General features: G+C 43.3%; 1 protein-coding gene and 1 long non-coding RNA gene across 2 annotated transcripts in view; one reads left to right on the plus strand and one right to left on the minus strand.

The window, feature by feature from the left end:
* Nucleotides 1–15,153, plus strand: part of LOC307043276 (DNA excision repair protein ERCC-6-like) — a 61,513-nt gene that overhangs the window by 38,480 nt on the left and 7,880 nt on the right.
* Nucleotides 3,876–10,863, minus strand: LOC307043277. Its single transcript, XR_013809309.1, has 3 exons — nucleotides 9,942–10,863; nucleotides 9,399–9,456; nucleotides 3,876–7,104 (listed from the first exon to the last, which is right to left on the minus strand). It is a non-coding gene; the product is annotated as an uncharacterized lncRNA (long non-coding RNA).

The following is a 15,153-nucleotide window of genomic DNA, read 5'->3' on the forward strand; positions in this document are numbered from 1 at the left end:
AGTTAAGAAATCATTTCAATATGTACATCTTCTGATGTAACAACAATAACATTATAAATAGTAACATAGCTGAACATGGTATTGCACATTTAGCTTTTTTAGTGTTACTGACCTGAGATGTTTTTATTACATGAATTAAGGTGACTGAGGCTTTTTAAAACACAGGGATGCAAACTCATCAGGTATGAAAAAGTTGACAAGGATCCGAGCCCCCGGCTCCCCCACCCCACGGAATGACAGAGGATTTTAGCAGTCAGAACAACTAAAGCAGCAGTGTTAATAATAACAGAAACGCCAAAGAGTCACATAATAGAAATATATATAAAAGCATTTATTTCAAATTGTGGAACAGTCAGTTTATAATTTTGGCAGCACGGTTGAGCATTTTGAAAATGTATTTTCATGCCTCTGTGCAAGGCTTAAGTCTTTTTATCTTTATAGCCACATGGTGTAAAGTAACTAAGTTCATAAACTCAACAAGTACTATACTTGGGCACAATTTTGAGATACTTGTACTTTATTTAAGTATTTCAATGTTTTGCTACTTTGTTCTTCTACTCCACTACAGTTCAGAGGTACATGGTGTACTTTGACTCCACTACATGTATTTAATACCTTTAGTTACTTCACAGATCTGGATTAATTAAATGAAATATAATCAAGTGTTAAATCAGACTTTAGTTCCACCTGGAGTAAATCCACAAGCTACCCTGCCTGCAGTATACAAAGTCATTCAAACTAGCTGCACCTTTAGCAGCTTTGAGAACACTTTCATGATCAATCATTATAAAACATATCATATCTATTATTCTGAAATGGACCAATCTGCACAATGACTACTTTTACTGTCGCTACTTTCACTATATTTTGATGATAATACTTTTCTACTTTTACTTGAGGAACATTTTGAATGCAGGACTTTTACTGTAACAGAGTATTCCTATACTCTGGGACTATTACTTTTACTCAAGTACAAGATCTGAGTACTTCTACTTTTACTCAAGTACAATATATATACTTATACCACCTCTGTTTATAGCCTATGAAAAAAACTATTAGAAATAGAAGGCTAAAGCTAACGTTAGCAGATAGTGACAATGTATGCTTGCTAGCTAGCTCAACGATTCCTTAAATAATATTGCCACAGAAAAACTTTTCAGTTCACATCACGCTCTGCCACTCCGACAGGGAGCTCTGCTCTGAACACCTGAACGGCCCATTCTAACAGCTGTTCACCAGCGTTCCAGTCTGTGCCACAGTGACTCCGGACGCACAGTTAATATTAACGAACGCACCCGTAGGTAATGTAACTGCTGAAGCTAGACCATCATCTCGGAGCAGCAGAGCCTTATTATACATCCATGAGCAGAGCCGACAGGCAGGAAGACTCGAGCACACAGCTCGTACTTCATTATAATATATAAAAAAAGAACACCATGCGTGTCATGATGGCACATAACAGCTCACGGCCGCAGATTACTCCGGGTCCCAGCCCCCCCATACCCCAAAAATATTTGTATTGCAGATCTACATGAATCACACAAACGACTTATTTTGGATTCAAAACGGCGAATTTCGCCGAAAGGTGACAAGTTTGCATCACTGAACATAGACAGAGCACAACTAAAACATAACATCTGAAACGATGTAACAACATAATACACTTGTGGGGATGCTTGGGATGTGAGGAGTGAGGGACACGGCTTAGAACGGGCGTGTCGCCTGGCAGGACAGGAGAGTGTGTGCACCAGTCTGCCTTGATCTATGAATTCATGTCCGTGACACTCACTGCTGCCCACAGCTGTTTTATAGAAGGAAATTCCTTCACTTCATGAAAGTGTTTTAACCACACACACCTCTACTACACACACATGACGGGTGTTATTTTCCCCATAAGGAACAAGTCGCTGCAAATTATCCCGCTTATTACACGGCCAAATTCTCAACAAAGTAACGACATGACTCCCAATATTAATTGAAAAGCTTTTATGGATTTAGAATTTTTTTTATTGATTTAAAAAATAGTTGTATGTATTGATTAAAAAAATTGTTGTATGTATTGATTTAAATTGACATGAATCCGCAAAGAAAAATAGTCCGTTGTTACAGTTTTTTAAACAGTCTGAATGAAACGGCAGCTCTCAGCTGTGTATTTACACAACTAATGGCCCATCAACCACAGCTCTCTCCCCCCCTCCCCCCTTGATCTTTCTTCTCCAGCAGCTAAATTAACGGTAGGTTACTCTGAGTGACAAGCTTACAGTTAGACACAACACTGTCATTGCAAGTGACCCTCAGTTAGTTGACTTTTATGTTCAACTGCTAAATTCGTTACTGATAAAAAAAGGGCTTCTACTGTACCTAATTACCTTAACACTAGAACCGCCAGAGGTTTTTGTATAGGCCTACCTAAACCCGTCAAATCCCGCTATTAGAATGCAATTTTTAACAACATAGGGTGCTACATAACACACTTTCAGGAAAAGTCAGGGACTGGGAGACTTTAATATTTTATTGAAAAAAAGTTACATTGCACACACACAACAACACATCCAACAAATTGACCCGATTGGCGGTTCTAGTATTAAATAAACTCACTAATTAATGAAACCAGTTCAATACGCATTATTCTTATTCTTATCATTCTTTATGAGCGCAGAAATAGTCATAAAATCAGATCTGTTTTTTAAATGAAATCTGACGGCAGGCAGTTAGCTCTGATCACCTATGACAAATGCGCCGCACCTAATCGCTGTCCATTCAGCCACAGACACTGTTCGAAATGGGGGGGAGCTAGGAGGAGCTTGGCTCCCCCGAAGAGGGAGGGAGCTCCCCTGAAGGCTGACTTTGAGATAAATAGGGGGAGCCCAAAACAGTCGTGCATATTTGTGTCACACAGATTAGAAATGTTGAGTTTCTGTAAATAACAGTTCTTGAAATAAATAATAGTTATTGTTCATTACAGTTTCTGAATATTTGTTTTATATTTGTGAATATGTCTGGGTGTTGCCATCTGTATGTGGCGGCGCTGCATTCTTACTTACGTTGCTATGATTATGGCGGTGATGCCGGCGCGGTATTTGAAATGTTCATATTGATATTTTTTTAACTCTGGCTGTGTAATAAAAAAATATGGCAAAACGAAAACAGCCAAGCGTCGCAGCTTTTGGATTCACAAGCAAAGAAGCGAAGGAGTCTAAAAATGACAACGTGAACGGAAAACAACTTTTAGTTGGCCGGCTGTAAGCGGCGTTAGGGTCGAGTTTGACAGCTCCACACCGAGGGAGAGGCTTGCCGATGCGGAGCCTGAAGAGGCTTCAACAACGGCCACATCCGCCGGCATAGTGACACCGTCTGTATTAGTAGAAGAGTGTTTTTATAGCAATTGATCGCATCCGCCCTGCTGCGCCAGTCAACAGAGCGTGCGTGTGACATATTTAGTAGCTGGATGTGCTCTGAAAAATAGGGCTCCCCGACAGCAAATGGGTAATTCGAAAACTGACAGAGCTGCCTCTATACAAATCAAACTGTAGAAGGTGTGAAAGCACCTATTGTTTTAAATAATGGTCGGAATGTGACCTGTGAGCCTTCTGAATTACCGTGGGACAGCACATTCTAAACTAAAATGTTCAATCAATAAAGTAACATCTTATCTTATCTTAATAATATCTTCATATTATTAATAATAATAATAAATCATACAGTATGTGTCCGAAAGGGAGCAGGAGGAAGCAAACACAAAAATATACTGCATATTAAAGCAAACGATTGTAAAGGTTAAAGTATGAGCATAACAAATAAAGAAGTGTAATGTAAACATTTACATTATAATTATGATTATTTAATATATAAAGACTATATATTATTGAATTACAAGATTAGATATACTTTAGTTGATCTAAAATATTGATGTGTTAAAATGCTCTTCAAAACACAACTGAAAGTCCATGAAACTTGTCTTTCTGTATTTGTGAATGAAGCGCCATCTCCTGGTTAAAACCTGAAATTGAAAATCTGGCAACGCCCTCTTGGAAAATAGTGGGAGGGCTTAACATTCCTCTATACTGGTCTTTGGCTGGTGGTAGGCAGGAAGCTGTAAGCTGGAGTCCGAAATTCAGTGCTCCATCTGTAGGACAGGGAGAAATAAATACTGATAAGGGAAAAGGGTTAGGGTTACGGCCCGTCTACACTACAGGCATCAAAAAATCTTGAAGCTGGGCGTGTCTGAGGCTTGGCGATTTCTCGCGACCAACAACCAATCAGGAATCTCCCGTCCGCCCCCGGCATACAAAGCAAAAAAAAGCCCGCTTCTTCATTACTAGCTGTCCATTCAATGTTAAAACGAAGTAAACTGGATATAAACTCCCCAAACAGTTGAAAACCTACCAGTTTCACCAACTATCTCTGCCACCTCCCGCCATGCCTGGTTCCTCCGGTTTAGGTCCCGGTAGGTGAACAGAGTACAGTCATACAGGACTGGGACACTTGCCACGGCAATGATTAATTTATCCTCCATTTTATGACATATGGAAAATAGTCGAGACCTGCGGTATCAGCATACACGCGGTTTGATTGGCTAGCGGTTTGATTGGCTAGCGCTTGTACTGGCGGGAATTGCATAAACGGGATTTGATTGGCTGATGCCAAGCATCGAGCCTCAAAAGTTGAACATTGTTCAACTTTTGATGCCGATAGATGCTCGTGATGCTTGCAAAGCCATGCCATGCTCCCCACAATGCAGTTTGGCAAAGATTAAAAATCTTCTACGTCACTCCATTCAAGTGAATGGGCGAAGCGTTAAAAGCATTTTTCGATGCCCGTAGTGTAGACGGGCCGTTAGGATAAGGGTTAGGGGCAACTCCATATACTGGAAGGGTAGCTGAGGGGATAAGCTGTCGTTACTGTGACTGCAGTAATTTATTGTTCTTGATTTTCTTAATTTGGTAAAGATGTTGATAAAGTCTTTGTTTTAAAGTTGCTCCAGTTTCTCCTACATAAATCTTCTGACAATGCTTGCAAGTGATCGCATATACCAAATTGGTGGAGAGGAGGGTAAAAGGCTGCCAGATCGGGGCCCCCTGGCCCGGGATCTTGCCGGCGAGGAATTTGAGGTGTGTGAAGTAGATATCAAGGTTTGACGGTATGATGACGGTCTTGTTCAGAGCTGTGTGAACCAAGATTTATTTTAGGTTCTTATTTCGACGGTATGCCATAATAGTATTAAAGGGGGTGAGTGAGGGGACGGTGGACTGCATGGAGCGAAAATGCTGCTTGATGGACCTGTTGAAGGAACTCAGGTGATGGGAAAAGGTGGTGAAGAAAAGGATAAGGTTGGTGTCAGAGGATGATTCGGGTTCCATAGTCTCCTCTACTGCAAACTGTTTAGACACTTCTCTTTTGATGGTACGTAAAAAGCACTTCGAATAGCCACGGGGCAAGAGAGCGTCGAACAGATTTTTTGTTGCTTCTTCTATATGAAGGGGGAGAGAACAGATGCGATGGAAGCGAATTCATTGTGATTTGATAATTGAGCTGTATGTTTAGGATAATAACTGCTTTTAAACAAAAGGGAATGTCTGTCTGTATCCTTAAAGTAAACCTTGGTTGAGGGACGTTTGCTAGACCCTCCAGAAAAATGCGGGCAAAAATCCTTGATTATGTGGGCTAAAATCCTTGATTATGCGGGCTAAAATCCTTGATTAAGTGATTAAACATGCAGGGTTTTTATGTGATTTTATGCGGTAAAATTGCGAAATATGCGGAAAGTTGCGAAAAAGAATAAAAAAATTTTTTAAATATTGGGCTGTCTTATTTATTCTCGCTCACACAAAACCTGCCACTAACGTTAAACCCCTTTCCTATTCAATTAAACACATTCAATGTTTATTTATTGTCACACACACACACACACACACACACACACACACACACACACACACACACACACACACACACACACACACACACACACACACACACACACACACACACACACACACACACACACACACACACACACACACACACACACACTTCTCCGCCTCATTCTGTTTTCATTTACTCGTTCGTTATCTGACCAGCTTCAATCTTGTAGGCTACTCACTTCGTTTTTTGTAGCCCTCGAAAGGGTTTTTGAGGTTGATGCCTCGGTGAACGTGAGTTGTTTGGCTTTCTTGTCCGCAGCAGCAGAAAGCATTTTCGAATGTTTGAATGAATCAAAGTGGGTCGTCACCGTCGATTTTCTCTAAGACTTATGCTCCAACACACAGTTGCACGGGGTGCAGAATAGTTTCCCCCCACTTTTGTGAAAGACATCGGGTCCTGCTTTGCCCGGTCTTTAGCAGAAATGTTTGTCGGTAAATGAGATGGATCAGATTTTTTCATCTTGGTGTTTTCTCTTTCGTGTTAGTTCCACACGTTCACTCTACAGTGTTGTTTACCTTCTGTGATGCACGAGCTGATGACGTCCCGTCATCATCATCATCATCATCATCATCATCATCATCATCATCACTACTTCACGAGTTCACTTTTTTTTCTTTCTTTTTTTGAGGGATTATGCAGCCTTTTGAGAAATATGCGGCCTTTTAAAAAGCTGCGCCATTTTGCTGATTATGCAGTCAATTCTGCGATCGCAGGATCGCGTTTTTCGGGAGGGTCTAGTTTGCGTCCTTCATTCTCCTACGTGAAGAATCTAAAAACGGAATGTGTTGTAAACTAAGGGTATACTTCAATTTAATTTGTGGCTGATGGCTGTTAAGAATGTTAAAGAATTCTAAAAAGGATGCTTCGGAGCCTTCCCAAAGTCCGAAGACATCGTCCAAGTACCTGAGATATAGGAGTGGAAGGATGGGGTATTTGCGCATAGCAGTCTGCTAAGTAAATATCCGCGTAGGCGGGGGAATATTTGCGTCCCATGGCACAACCACAAACTTGGAGAAAAAAATTGGTCATTTAATTGAAAGTCATTTCTGGTCAGTGTAATCTCTAGGAATTTCAGAATATATAGGTCCGGGCGGGTAGGGTCAGGAGAGGACAGGAGAGCTTTCTTCACTGCATCTTGTCCGAGTGGAGTGGAGATGTTGGTATATAGGGAATCCACATCTATGGAGAAAATAAAAGTGTTGGAGGGGACCGAAAGGGGTTGTAATTTTGTTACCGTGGCCGTGGTATGGGGGGACCAAGAAGGTAAAGTGTTTGCTTGGTTGTTAAAAGATGCTGGCTTTGCATCTGATTTACCAGGATTTTGACCAATTTCTGCGTTTCCAGGTAGAGTGGTTCAGTTAAAGGTTGATAGTAAGTGGTATTACTTGTCGGGTTGCCTCAAAGATATAGTTTGTCCTGTTCTGAATGACAATCTTGCCACCCTTGTCTGCAGGTTTAATGACCACTTCATATTTAGCAGCCAAGGACTGGATGGCCAATTGTTGTCCAGGTGTGATGTTTGATTACTTGTTGTGGTTGTGGGAACGGAGGCGGTCTAGAGTACGACAATTCGAATGGATTAATTTTTGCAGGGGTAGGGATACCGACTCTAAAGTGGGTTCCCAGGTAGATGGCAGGGTGAAGGGAAGATGAGTGTAGGTGGTGCTGAATTGGAAGTGGTCGAGGAGCTTGAGACGGCGGTGGTAAACATGGAGGTCTCTTCTCAAGATTTGGCGGTCTGGGAGTGAGGGTGTTGGGATAAACGTGAGGCCACGTTCCAGGACCGACTGCTCCATAGGTGACAGATGAAAGGATGAGAGGTTGGTTATGTTGGACAGCGAATGAGTGGAAGGCAGCTCTGCACTTGGTGGTCCTAGTGCAAACCCAAATGGTTGATCCAGTGGTGCAACATGGCTTGCGCTGTATTAGGATCCCAATGGACGTTATCCCTGACGGTGTAAAATAGAAGGGAAGGCAACTTTGGGAGATGAGTCGTATGCGGCTGCCAAGATCCAATGGAGTTTGTCAACATGCCATTCAAAGCTTCAATGCATAGAGTGGTGGCCCTTGGAAGATTGTTTGAGTAGTTCAACAATGTGACATACATTTGGGCATGCGGGAATGTGATTCGAGTGATCCTCAGGAGACGGCGGAGGTCCTTGCTAATAGTTAGGGTTGTTTGAGTGCGTAGACAGTTGTTGATGCCAATGGAGAGGATCACTTGACTGACTGAGGGTATGGGGGAGGTGTGTTTCTGGAGAATTAGGGTAATGTGTCTAAGGGTGGAAGCTATCTACTTGGATGGATGGTGGAAAGGAGGGATTCTGGCTAACAGAGAGTCACCCAAAATCAAAGTAGTATTTCTGATTGGAAGGGACCATTCTGTGGCTTTGTGGTTGGTATACGATGGTGTACGACAATAATTCCTTTACCCGTCAAAAAGCCTGTGTTGTTATGGAGTGATGAGGTAGTGGATGATGACGAAAGGGAAGGGGAAGAAAGGAGGGAGGGTGGAGGAGAGGGGGGAGAAACAAGTGAGGTTAATGGTTCAGGTGTGGACTGGGAATCCGAAATCCGGGGGGTGGTTGTTGTAGGTTGAGGAAGAAGCGGGCCAGGTGAGGGAGAGATGAGAGGAAGTAGATGGATCTCCGCTACAGTAATTGGGGCTGGGTGTAACAGTTGCGGGGTAGTGGTGGTGAGCAGTGCCACTGCTGAAGGGGGGAATTGGACGAAGTCAGAGGGTGGGCTAAGGGTTGGAGGGTCAGGAGCAGGGCCAATAAGGCAAGTAGGTGCAGTATTGGGTAGCAGAAGGCAAGCAGTAGATATGGGAGGACAAATAATGTCACTGGGAAGTGGAGAGGCAGGTGGGTTGTGAAAGTCAAGGTCCGGTCCACTGGTTGGTGGAGGGGTTAGACCCGAAGGGATAGGTAAAAGGGAGGGAGGGCGGGGCCGAGTCCGTCCTGAGGTGGGTGGGGGGGCATCTTTGCCACAAGGACGAGGAGGGGGGCGATGATAGGGAGGTCGATGTGGGAATGACAGCGATACGAGGCAGGGGATACTTGAAGGAAGGGTGAGAGTGTTGGGAAGGCGAGGGGGGACGGAAGGCAATCTGTGGGGTCTCTTGGGCAGTGGTAAGGATGGAAACAAGATGGGGTTAGTGATGTCCAGAGGGGGGGTAGATGGGGGGGGATCCGAGGAGTTGAGAAGAGAGCGTAAAGCTGAAATGGACGAGGGAGTGAGTTTGTTATGATAACGTTTGCGGGCCCATATACTAGCCCTATCAAACGCATCTGGCCTAAAAGGGGGCAAGTCAACACTAAGGAATGTGAGGAGGTCTGAGTAGTGGGTCTTCAGGATTTCCAAGTTACGCTGCAACCACATTCCTGTATTTTCCTCAACCAGTTTTAAGGTATGACAGTTAGGGGCTGCTGGTTTTATGAAGGAAGTTAGGAATTGTGCCTTTCTGGCCATACCGGGAGTTGGAGATCCTCGGCGAGCTGCCTCGTCTAGGATTTCCCCATGGTGGATGGCCTGAAGAAGTTTGAAATAGGTTTTAGTTGAGACAATGTCCTCAGTGATAAGAAGTGTCTACTGGGGGGCCCTAGGCAGGAGAGGTAGCAGGAGGTGGGGGGAAGCTAAAGCACTGAATCGGTTATAATAGGATGAAGAAGCCATAAGGAAGGACGGTTGGGAGAGGGGAGGGAAAAGGAATAGCAAGGGGAAAGAAAAGGGGGGAGGATGGGGGCAATGCTAAAATTACACAAAGGTAAAATATAGAATATAATATAGAATATAATATCTAGTATAATATAACAGGTAAACCAGGAGAAATGAACCTTGGGTGCAAAGATGTGCAACTGTAAATGTTTACAGTAGTGTATTTATTAATAAATTAAAAAGGGAGCAGTTAAAAGCACAGGAGGAAACAAACAATTTAGGAGACCTTGTTATAAGGTCAAGCCCTAAGGGTGAGTCCGTATAAGCTGTGTGTAAACACTTTGTTGATGAGTACTCACACAAAGAAAAGGCCAGAAAAAGGCTATCCAAATCCCTTTTGAAGAAGGGCTAGCCTAAGGGCTAGCGGGGTTGTAGCAATATCCAAAGTCCTTCGGTTTGCTGTAGGTCAGATGGGAACAAAGGAAGTCCGGCAGGGTCGTTTCGACCGTATTGCAGGAGGTAGATCAGGTAATCCAACTGGATCAGGAATCCGAAGGGTAAAGCTAGTTAGCTTCTGGGGAATTGAAGTTACTCAAAAAAAAGAGGGGGGGGGGCCTGTAATCCAATACCCTCGGCAAGAGGAGGAAGCCCGGCAGGGCCGAGACGTCCATTGAAGGTCTGGAGGATTAAACAGGCTCACCTGAGGCTAAACAGATAGGCTACTCAAGTAGGAAATGTTTGTTTAAGAGAGATCATGTACCAGCATGAATCAATAGGCTCTTTAAAAACAAGGTGTCAAAAAACGTTTAAGTTTCCAACAAATAAAAAGGGACAATAAGGCATAAGGTAGGTTTAAAAGAGGCGAAGTAGCAATAAGAATCAGGGGGGAGAGGTCCCAACGTTTCACCTGAATCGGCTTCATCAGGGGATAAAGAACAAGAAGTGAAGGGCCTATATATAGAGGAAGTAAATGTGGTGTAGTGCTGTAATAGGGCAGCACAATAACACCGCCTTCTAGTTGGGCCAATGGCTGCTTCTAAAACCGGAGGGGGAAGGTGTCATAAAAAGAACATGGGCCCCAGTATAATTTGTATAGATAATACATTAGGGATGCACCGAATATTCGGCCGTGCTCTCCCCTGTCACCATCTAGTGGTGACAGGGGAGAGCACGGGCACATGTTTCACATTGATTTTGTTAAAAGATAAAACCACTGTTGCTATTTAGTTTAAAAGAATAATTTAAACACACAAAGAGAGCTGATTGCAATTGATAAAAACTAAGGGGTAGGAAGGAGGAGGAAAATGGGAAAGAGGGGTTGAAATAATGGGGTAGGAGAAAAGTTGGGAGTGATCGGGTTTAGGACAGGGAGAAATAAATACTGATAAGGGAAAAGGTAAGGGTTGAGGTTAGGATAAGTGTTAGGGGCAACTCCATATACTGGAAGGGTAGCTGAGGGGATAAGCTGTCGTTTCTGTGACTGGGAGGCCCGGGTTCGACTCCGACCAGGGGCGGTGGTTAGTCGTCGTTGAAACCCGCAGGTGACTTGGAGGAAAGTCTCCAAATCCATCTTCTTTCAGCTGCTCTCCTTTGGCCGAAGGACCAGGAGGGGTTTGATTCGAGACCCGAGATCAACAGGTTGGATATAGTGTGTCGGATGAAGTGGGCGTAAAGTAATTTATTGTTGTTGATTTTCTTAATTTGGTAAAGATGTTGATAAAGTGTTTGTTTTAAAGTTGCTCCAGTTTCTCCTACATAAATCTTCTTACAATGCTCGCAAGTGATCGCATATACCAAATTGGTGGAGAGGAGGGTAAAAGGCTGCCAGATCGGGGCCCCCGGGACCGTGCCGGCGAGGAATTTGAGGTGTGTGAAGTAGATATCAAGGTTTGAGGGTATGATGACGGTCTTGTTCAGAGTTGTGTGAACCAAGATATCTTTTAGGTTCTTATTTCGACGGTATGCCATAATAGTATTAAAGGGGGTGAGTGAGGGGACGGTGGACTGCATGGAGCGAAAATGTTGCTTGATGGACCTGTTGAAGGAACTCAGGTGATGGGAAAAGGTGGTGACGAAAGGGATAAGGTTGGTGTCAGAGGATGATTCGGGTTCCATAGTCTCCTCTACTGCAAACTGTTCAGACACTTCTCTTTTGATGGTACGTAAAAAGCGCTTCGAGACTTCCGGTTTACACATGAGGCGATAAGCAGCTAAGAAGAGGAGCTCCCGGCCAAATAAGTTCAAAAAGGAAGAAAACCCCAATAAATGTGATTCGAAGTTGGAAGAATAGGTCATGAGCAAATTAGTAAATAAGAAAGGAATGGAGAAAAAGACGAAAGCCGAAAAACAGCCCGGAGAGATGCAGGTCCAGATGGAACACAGTCAGCCGCTAACGGCTAACGCTAAAGCTAGCAACGACAAGCAACCTAGCTGGGTGTCGGCGCTGCAGACTAGCTTAGATGCCATGCGGGATAAACTCGAGAAAGCCCAGCACAACATGGATGCTAAACTGGATCAAATTGGCAGCCGGATGGAAGAAAATCTAAGAGGAGTACGTGAAGAAATGGGACAACTGAGAGAATATATGGACAAACACGGAGAAGATATGAAGCAAGGGCTTGATAGCTTCAGAGAGGAAACAAATAGAAAATTTGAGACCGCCGAGGCGGAGATGCGGGCCCAAAAGAAGGATATGGAGATCCTTGAAGAGCGTACGGCTGGGGTCGAGGAGTGGAGTACCGACGTCCAGGACATTATTACGGCCTCTCTTGAACAACAAACCAAGCTCCAAGATAAGCTGTCCGACATAGAAGGGAGGTCGAGAAGAAATAATATACGAATCTGGGGGTTGAAGGAGGGAATAGAGGGAGACTCGGTCTCCGAGTACGTCGACAGGTTAATTCACAAGGAGCTGGGAATGTCGGAGGATATTAAGTTGGAGATTCAAACGGCGCACAGGGCACCTGCTTCAAAACCACAACCAGACAAACCCCCAAGAGCCATTATTGTCAACTTCTTGAGGTTCGAGGTCAAGGAGAACGTCATTAAGACGGCCTGGAGAACGGCGATGGAAGTGAAGGGACGGAGAGTGACATTCGACCACGATTATTCTTCTGAGGTGGCGGTTAAACGTCGGAAATATGCGGGGCTCAAGAGAATTCTCAAAGATAAAGGGATTCGTTTTCAATCTCCAATGGACACACTGAGGGTTTACTGGAACGAAGGAACGATAGTGTATAAGAGTGCTCAGGACGCGGCAAGGGCAATGCGGCAGAGAGGCTGGCAGGTGCCGGACCCGGGAGTAGAGAGATCTACGCTGCTGCAGAGACTGGAGGCAGTGCGCAAGTGGACCAGACTTCGGAGACGAGAGCGGGGAGACAACAACGAGATAGGAGTGAGGGAAGACCGGCACCGTATCGAGGGTGTTGATGAGTAGTCTGAGGGAACAAGATACGGCGTTGAAAAGACAGAAGGATGAGGTGACGGGCCACGGCGATCAGAAAAAGACAGCACAGACACAAACAGATTGAACCAAGTTACTTATAAATGCTATAGCCTTTTATTTTGTGCCACTTTGAAACACTGCAGTGGATGAGTAAGTAAGATTGTTATTTGTTTTTATAAAAGGAACCTGTATGGACATGTATGCAGGCTGGGGAATTATTTATCTATAACATTTTACGATTTGATTCGGACTAATTTAAAGAAGTGCTAATTCACTAGAAACATAGAATCACCTCCATCGCCAATACAGAGACCAGGGGTTTAAAGACTATATAAAAAATGTTCACAAAGTTCCGGCCGGGAGCTCCGGAGTTTAAACCACACGCTGGACAATTATAGTGAGCTTGGGAGATCAGCCACAGGAGAGATCTCCGCCACTAGGGGGGGCCCTCTCACTAGGAGAGGCCTTACCTTCCACCCACCAGCGGGGGAAAGGGGGATATTTTTAAAAACCCCGAAAACCTTGGAAGACCAAGTTCTGATGTTTAATTTGTATTTGTTTAGCTTAGCGGTTGCTGCTACTATATATATTGTGTTTTGTGACATGGAGGGAACGAAAAGATGCTTTGAAGGGAAATATAATGCAACGTAGGGGAATCAAAATGGTGTCGTTAAATGTCAATGGTTTGAACAATCCGATTAAAAGGGGGAAAGTATTAACCAAATTTAGAAAGGAGGAGATGCAGGTTATCTTATTGCAAGAAACTCACCTATCAGTACAAGAACATGAAAAACTGAAAAGGTATGGATATAACAACACATTTTATAGTTCATTTAAGCAAGGTAGGAGAGGGGTGGCTACACTAATTGGGAACTCAGTAAAATTTGAAATAAACAAAGAAATATATGACAGAGAGGGGAGGTATGTGGTGATCAAGGGGAAAATGGAAGGACAAATGGTTACACTAATTAATGTTTACGCCCCACCGGACAGCGATAAGACTTTTTTTAAGGAATTGTTTGATATCATAGCTGTGGAAATGGAAGGAATCCTGATTTGCGGGGGGGACTTCAATGTGGTACTAAACTATGATTTGGATACAACAAGTACAAGGAAGGCTAGGACGCACATTGTCAGATACATGAACATACAACTGAGGGAACTAGGAATCACAGATATATGGAGAGATATACACACACTAGATAGAGACTACACACACTACTCACACCCACACTCAGTCTATTCTAGGATAGATTACTTTTTTATGTCAAAGGGAGATAAATATAGGGTAGAAGACTGTAGAATAGGTGTTACAGACCTGTCTGACCATAGTGCAATATATCTAACATTGAATCTAAATGGTAGGAGGAAGAACACTGTCTGGAGATTGAATGTGGGTCTATTAAACAATAAGGGGTTAGTGGAAGAAATAAAGAGAGAGATAATCAGATATAAGGAGGAAAATAATAACGGGGAAGTAGACCCAACTATTCTGTGGGATGCACTAAAGGCAGTATTAAGGGGGAAACTAATAGCACAAACAGCACACCTTAAAAGAACCAGACTGGAACTCTATCAAAATTTAACTGGGCAACTAAAAGAATTAGAGAGGCAACATAAAAATAAAAATGACCCAGAGACACTTAGGAAGGTTAAGGACATTAGAGGGAAGATAGAAAATATATTATTAATAGAGGTGGAGAAGAAAGCTAGGTTTGTAAAGCAGGCATATTATGAAGGGGGGCCCAAAGCAAATAAATTATTGGCTAGAAAGATAAGGGCACAACAAACATTAAACACTATACATAAGATTAGGAATCCTAAAACCAATGAGTTACTTAGAGAGCCGGAGGAAATAGAGAGAGCATTTGAGGATTATTATAGGACACTATACGCACAACCAACTGCAGCAGGGGAAGAGAGTATGAAGGCATTTTTAGAGGGGCTGGACCTACCATCGATAGGAGAAGAACAGAATAGGTTATTGAACTCAGATATTACAGAAAAAGAGATGGGGGATGCAATTAGTAGAATGAAAAATAGTAAGTCACCAGGCAGCGACGGGCTGCCATCCGAATTTTATAAGATATTCAAATCGGAATTAAGCCCCTTACTGTTGGCATCAT

Source organism: Notothenia rossii (genome assembly GCF_949606895.1).
Source record: "Notothenia rossii genome assembly, chromosome: 6".
NCBI classification, from domain to species: Eukaryota; Metazoa; Chordata; class Actinopteri; order Perciformes; family Nototheniidae; genus Notothenia; species Notothenia rossii.